Source organism: Sciurus vulgaris (assembly GCF_902686455.1).
Source record: "Sciurus vulgaris genome assembly, chromosome: 6".
NCBI lineage: Eukaryota > Metazoa > Chordata > Mammalia > Rodentia > Sciuridae > Sciurus > Sciurus vulgaris.
The window spans coordinates 146113929-146121772 of NC_136466.1; the positions used below are offsets into that span (position 1 = coordinate 146113929).

At 36.8% G+C, this 7844-nt stretch overlaps 1 pseudogene across 1 annotated transcript; it reads right to left on the minus strand.

Annotated features, from left to right (window-relative positions):
- Positions 1-6812: 6812 nt before the first annotated feature.
- Positions 6813-7335, minus strand: LOC306664768 (small ubiquitin-related modifier 3-like; annotated as a pseudogene). Its single transcript has one exon. The product of its transcript is annotated as a small ubiquitin-related modifier 3-like (transcript).
- Between the last annotated feature and the right edge of the window lie 509 nt (positions 7336-7844).

A 7844-nucleotide genomic window follows, 5' to 3' on the forward strand; every position in this document is an offset into this window, starting at 1 on the left:
AGTTTTAGTCTCAAAAAATAAGATAATGTAAGTCAGTTAATTACTGTAGCACATTTGTATTTTGTTTTCTATTAGATAAAATGAAGATGTTAATAGAGCCCTTGATATTCCTACTCATTTCATTAAATATGAAATGTGTATTTATAAACATAAATATCTAACATAATGTGTTGAATATTTATGCAATACTTTGCTGCCAAAGTCCATATGTGTATATCCATGGATTTTAAGATAATTTTCTGAATTGATGGATTTATGCATATAACACAAGAACGCTCTCTGCATCACCAACCTTTTAGCTATGAATAGCTTTTAGCTATTAAGCATGAGGAATTAACTCTCAGATGAATTTTGAACAAGAAGAAATGCTAGTAGTTCTTAAGATATATTGTGAAATGCTGCCATGATATTTCATTAAATGTATTCCAAATTATATTTTTTTAAAATTGCCAGTAGAAATCTAAAAGTGCATTTTTCCCTTTCTTTTTAATCATGAAACTTGCCCCAGGTTTCCAGAAATGCAGCTGTCAGCACTCCTTGGTGAAGGCAGATGAGTGCTGTCAGCCATCTTGCCTTCCTGTTGTGTGGGTGATGTTCTGTTGTCAGTGAACACAGATATGAAAAGGGAACCCTCATCCTACCTTGCTCATACAGGTCTCCAGTTGCTCTGTGTAATTTGGAGATTCTCTGTTAAAAATCTGGGCTTACAAGTGTAATTCACAAATTATACATATTGCAGAGTGATATACTTTTGATAGATGGCTACTACAGAAATGATGAAGGAATCAAGAACAATTAAAGGGAATATTTAAAAAGACCGATATTTCAGTAACTTTACAAAGATCAGATGAGATCTAGGTAGCTGAACCCCAAATGCATATCTCCTATTTCATTAGTCAGGTTACTTCCAGAAGTATATCATTACCTCATGTTACAGAAAGATCCTTTGCATATATTGACTTCTTAAGTCATACATAAAAATCTCTGGATGCTTTATTGTGATTTTTATATAAGGATCTGGAAGACATCATTTTAAGCATAAAATGACAAAGAGAAGAATGGCAACTCTAACAGTTCTGAAATCTTTAAACTCACTACATAAATAGGTTTGCTTTGTTTCTAAAGCAAAGGAAACTGCATACAGTTTTTCACAAATATTCTATTGATATATTGCAACAAAAAGTTATTTTTACATAGCAGTTAAACAGATTAGAATATATCCAGATAAAAACCTGAAATTTTTATAAAAATATCTTATATACATCTGTATCCCTATGCATACCATAGTCAATGATTATTAAGTATAAAAGGTGTATTATTCCTGCTTTAAAGGCAGGCATGAATTCTAAAGATAAACAATGAGCCTTCTCTCTTTTTTTTTTAATCAGACACTAGTGGAAAGCATATGTAAATAGCCAATAGTAAACTTGATTTTGATGTTATCTCTGAAATCTGCAGTGGGTATATGGATCAGGCTACAACTATTTGCCAACCCCCCCCCCCACACACACACGCATGCACACAAACACACATATACAAATTTAAATACTACTTTGTATGTATGTATGTTTTGCAACATAAACTAATATTGACAATATAAATTCATTCAGAATAAAATCATTTTAACGAAAATATTCTCTGACTCAATTAGAGAAGAGCTACAAATTATAAAAAAAAAACAACTCTTATACAACATGGTGTTTACATTTATTGTACCTATATCTGCTTGACATTGCCATACAGTAACTAAATGATACAATTAATTACTATACATTTATTAACCAAATTCTTTACTGCCAAAAATAACTAACTTTGTACTTAGTAAAATGTACTGCCAATGTAAACTCACTCAAATATTTGAATTGATTCTGTTGTCTTGTCTTACATTATCTGGGTAGGATACTCCCTCCTACCCTGCCTCAAATCCCTCATTAAGCCAGCCAAACTGCCCTCAAATACATTTCCTAAATATTCCCTCTACACTCCCACCCAAAGTCTAGTCAAATGCCGTCTTCCACAGTGACTCTTCTAGCCGTTATACATTGAGTCCTAACTCTAACTGATCCTCATTCGATCATATCATTATTTTATTTATTTATTTTTTTGTTGTTGAAGCTGTGAGCACAATCTAAATTTTTTTATTATCTAGTAATTTATCCCATCTCTGCTCACTGGCCCCAAAACTTCATGAGGGTCAGTGCCTTGCCCGTTTTGCTCACCGCGTCATTTCTAGTTTCTAGTTCAGAGCCTGGTGAACAATGAGCCATGAATACTTATTGAGTAGAAGAGCAAACATAAGGAAAAAATTTAAGGCTGGGGAGGTAGCTCTCTATCATGCAGTGCTTGCTGAGCATGTGTGAGCCCCTGGGTTCCATCTCCAGCCCTGACAAAAGCCAAAACAAGACAAATAAAACCAAAAAATCCTTTATCTTAAATGGGACAAAGCAGAATTTTCCTTCCCATCAAATCTATGTTCCCAATTCCAGGTTAATATTATTAAAATATGCTTTATATTATAGCACTACTTCAATTAAAATGAAAAATTTTATCAGAAAAAAATCAAAACAATTATTTAAGTCTTTCCAAAATCTAAATCTGAATATTTGTCCTCAATTTATCTTGGGCAAGATTCCCTGGAAGTTATGCTCTTGACGAAATGAATCTCTGTATTGTCTGTTCCCCACATATCTTCCACATGACCAGTACCTTATTATGAAAAATAAACCCAGTCTTAATCATGGGAGAATTCTCCTCTGGGAGTAGTAAATGATATCTAGCAGTTCCTCTTCTATCAATATAAAACCTAGTGTTTTCTCCCAAATGGACAAATACAGAGTGAAATTAATGTCATTAATTTTAAGCTCAAAATATCTGGAGATACAGTTATAGTATAAAATCAAAATTTTAAAATTTCATCTGAAAATGTGCCCTGGGATGTTGGTCTGTTGGTCCATGCCTGTACTTAGTTCTCAGTGCCTCTCCAGCTCTCTGAACTTTCCCAGACTCCCACTGTAGAGCAATTTCTATCTACTCTTCAGTCTTAAAGTTTTATTGCTTCCAACAATTGTTTAGACAATTTAATTCCCTCAAAATGCCTTATAGGAATATCCCCTTGTTTTGTATAATCTATGTCAGACCTTGGACAAAATAAATGCTCAATAATTTGGGGTTAATTGGATGAATTCCATGTCACAATGAAGAATGCCAATTCAATTTTGTAACCTTGTCTTTTCAAGACAGATACTGATCCCATTAACAGAATTGCTTATGTGGCAATTAGCATCATTAAGATAAATTAAATTAATGGATCAGATGTGCATTTCTTTAGTCTTTGGAATTCTGGCTTGAGTGATTAGAAACTTTTTGCAAAATTAACGACACTCATCAAATTAATACTTATGTTTTTTACTTGAGCAAAACACACATGTAAAAAAACAAAAGTTCATATCAATCATCTAAGTAATACAAAAATTATTCTACTATATTCCCTTGAATAAAAGCTTCTGTAAATTAACTTAAATAGTGTATTTTTAAAGATAAAATAATATGCTTATGTTAATATGCTGTGAGTTTTATTGGTTTATTTGCTAATTTCACTTGTTAAATACACACTGGGATTAAGCTAGTATAAAAATACAGATATACTTTATCAAGTTGAATATAAATATTACCTTTTGTTTTAAACAATGTAAGATTAAGATATTTATTAGGAATTTTGTGCCATGAATAAAGATCAAAGCTTATCTTGACTTATTAATGGAAATTCATAGATTTTTATATCATAAAAGTTATAAATAACAAGAAAATATTTCTCCCATTACTTTCTAAACATGCTATGTTGGAACTTCTTTTCTTTTCCATGTAACATTTTAAGGAGTTTCCTTAAATATTTGGTTACTTTTGTCAAGAGGAAATCTAATTTTGCCTAATATTTAGTCATAGAAAATCTAATCCTATCAAATAAAACTATATGTTTTATATACAATTCTCTATAGATCTTTTCCCATAATTCCAGTTCTGATCTTGGTGTAAGAGCTCCTCTTGAGACAATAAAGAAGGAGGTACTCCTTACTGATTGGCTTTCCCTTTCATTCCGCCCAGGATCACTGAGATCTTCTTGGAAGGATTTGTGCCAAATACCAATATCAACTTGTGTACTTTCTTTTCATATTCCTTTCTGAGCAAGTGTGGCCTGAAGGTCTGCTCCACTTTTTTTGGACACACTTATAACTATTAGATCTTTCACAAATTGCACTTGATCCTTGTCCATCAAGAGCACAGTAAGTGTTGATTCCCTGCCCTGCCATCGGCAACACAGATTTCAGCCACTCCCTTGAGATCTCTCTTCGTGGCTGTCTTCAGTTCATGTTCTCTCTTCAGTGGTTCACTTCAGACCAGGAGATCTGTAAGGGAGGTGTCTCACATGTTTCTGATGTTGTTATCAGGGTTCAACTGGTTTTATACAATGAATTGAAGCTTTTTTCCTATTCTTTGTAAAACTGAAAAATAAACAAGATCTCTTGAAAGTCTAGTTGAATGTACTTGGGAGAAAAGTTGTCTGCTTTGTGTGTCCTGTTTTGAGATTAGAAAAGTAAGTGTAAAATATCTTTTTTTTCCTTCTCTTTTATTTGGGGGGCAGCGGTACTGAGGATTGAACCTGGGGGTGGGGTACTTAACCACTAAGCCACACCCTCAGCCTTTTTTATTTTTTGCTTTGTGACAGGGTCTAACTAAGTTATTGAGGCTAGCCTTGAACTTGTGATTCTCCTGTCTCAGTCTCCTGAGTCTCTGGGATTACAGTCATAGGCCATCATATCTGAATCTTTCTTTAGTAGTTTGCGCACTGTCTGTAATATATTTTTTTATTGATACCATTTTGGTGATGGTCTGAAATTTTAACTCTTTTAATATGGATCTATTTTATTTGTGCCTTAAATCTGCATGATTATCTTTTTTATTGTTTGTTGTATTTAGTTATACATGACGTCAGACTTCATTTTGATTCATTGTACACAAATGTAGTACAACTTTTCATTTCTCAGGTTGGGTAATGATGTTCCTCACCCTACCACCTCCTCTCCCCTCCCCTCATTTCCCTCTACACAATCCATTGTTTCTCCATTTTTCCCTTACCCCCTGTCCCCACCCCATTATGTATCAGCATTCAGATATCAGAGAAAACATTTGGTCTTTAGTTTTTTGGGATTGGCTTATTTCACCTAGCATGATATTCTCTAATTTCATCCATTTACCAGCAAATGTCACAGTTTTCTTCTTCTTTATGGCTGAATAATATTCCATTGTGTATATATACCACAGTTTCTTTATCCATTCATCTACTGACGGGCATCTAGATTGGTTCCACAATCTAGCTATTGTGAATTGAGTTGCTATAAACATGAATGTGACTACATCACTATAGTATGCTGATTTTAAGTCCTTTGGTATAAACTGAGGAGTGGGATAGCTGTGTCAAATGGTGGGTCCATTCCAAGTTTTCTGAGGAATCTCCATACTGCTTTCTAGAATGGTTGCACCAATTTGCAATCCCACCAGCAATGTATGAGTGTACCTTTTTCCCCACATACTGGCCAACACCTATAGTTGCTTGTATTCTTGATAACAGTCATTCAAATTGGAGTGAGATGAAATCTTAGAGTAGTTTTAATTTGCATTTTTCTAATTACTAGAGATGTTGAATTTTTTTTCATACATTTGTTGATCGATTGTATATCTTCTTCTGTGAATTGCTCAGTTCCTTAGCCCATTTGCTGATTGGGTTATTTGTTTTTTTGGAGTAAATTTTGTAAATTCTTTTTTTTTTTTTTTTTTTTTTGACAGAATACCAAACTATATTTACTGTTTACAGTAGTAAAGGACAACAGATAATGTACAAATTGGTGAACAAACACAACAGAGCCAACAAACATCCCACCCGAGCCCACACAGCAAAAGAGGAAATGAGAACATTTCTGCAAGACTTCAAGCAAGTGAGATGATGGGTCATTGTCAGGTGACTACAAAAGGCAGAGAATGACCATCAAGCAGCAATGGATCCTTACAGGAAAATAGGCAGAACTATGAACATTTTAACTGGTATAGATTCCCAAATATCTCAAAGAACTGGAGTCACTGTTCTAATGCAAAATTTTGATACACATTTGGACAGTGGCAGAGTACAAATCCATAGGAACACTAACTCACCTTTCCATGGGTTTTTTTTTGCAACCACACTTTGAAGCAGCTCTTTTACACAGCAACACAACTGCAAATTCAGTGATATTTCATCTTACTTTTTATATAGAGACCATAATTATTTGTTAGAAGTAAATCTGAGGCCATGATACAGTTATCAAATGAGAAACATGGTAATCATTTTCTTGTTTTGAAAGGATAAAAGCTGGTCTTGGTTGTGCCAATCATTGCCCACATACCCACACCCAGGCCCTGAGTGGAGGGGTGGCATCCTGGCCCTCAGACCCAGAGGGGGCACACACAGGAGCAGAAAGCACTTGAGGCATATTACTGAAGGACTCATTTTCTTTTTTGCTTTTGAAGATGTATTCCGTTGTTTTGCCTTCAACTTTATACCATTTGCTTGATAGAGCTTGTCATGCGCAGTATTGAGCATTCTAATAACCCGTGTCTAGTGGAATTTCGCCCCCGCTCTCCCACAGACGCACACAGTGTGGACGTGAGCTCTGCACATGATTAGGACAGCGGCTCCAGAGGTGACCGCTACTCCAGGGGTGAGAGCCTGGCCACAGGCTGAGAGCCAACATTTGGCCACAAGTTAGGAGGGAAAAAATGAACAAAAAGGAGAACAAAAACAAACCCAAAGCCTTACAACTCATTTCACCTGAGCAATGAGAACAGTGTGATTGGCCCAAGGTGCGCTGCAGACTCAGCCCTGCAGAGTTTGGAGCTGCACCTGAAGGGCGTTGAGAGGCTCGGTTCGGTGACTGTCCATGGCTTGCCTGCGCTCCTCTGTGATCAGCGTGGTCGCTCACCATTCAACAACAGATACAAGGACTACGGCAGGTGTGGGGTGGTCCTCCGGAGGCCATGCCTTCCGTCCGCTGCTGGAACGCGTCGATGGTGTCCTCGGCCTCCATCTCCAGCTGGGCTGGAGTGTCTGCTTCGTTAATTGGTTGCCCATCAAACCCGAATCGAGTGTGTCTCATTGACGAGCCCTGCCTCTGCAGTAGGCATCAGCTTGCTCAGCCGGGGTGCCTCTGGATCTTGACTGCCCCACTGAGCCATCCTGCCCCCCACCTTCAGGTTGATGTGGTCATTCTCCGCCTTCACACCCTCCTTGGGCTTCTCCTGTGACATGGCTGCGTGGAGCAGGCGAGTCCCGCTCTGGGCCTGCGGATCTCCCGCCGCAAATGCTCACTATAAATTCTTTATAGATTCTGGAGATCAGTGCTCTACCTGAAGTGCGAGCGGTAAAGCTTTCCCCACTCTGTAGGCGCTCTTCACTTATTGATTATTTCCTTTGCTGAGGAAAAGCTTTTCAGTTTGAATCTGTTCCATTTATTGATTCTTGCTTTTGTTTCTTGTGTTTTGGGAGTCTTTAAGGAAGTTTGGTACTAAGCCAACATGATGAAGATAGGGACCTACTTTTTCTTCTATTTGGTGCAGAGTCTCTGGTCTACTTCCGAGGTCCTTGATCCATTTTGAGTTGAGTTTTCTCCAGGGTGAGAGATAGGGGTTTAATTTCATTTTGCTGCATATGAATTTCCAGTTTTGCCAGCACCATTTGTTGAACAGGCTATCTTTTCTCCATTGTATGTTTTTGACACCTTTGTCTCCTATGAGATAACTGTATCTATGTGGGTTTG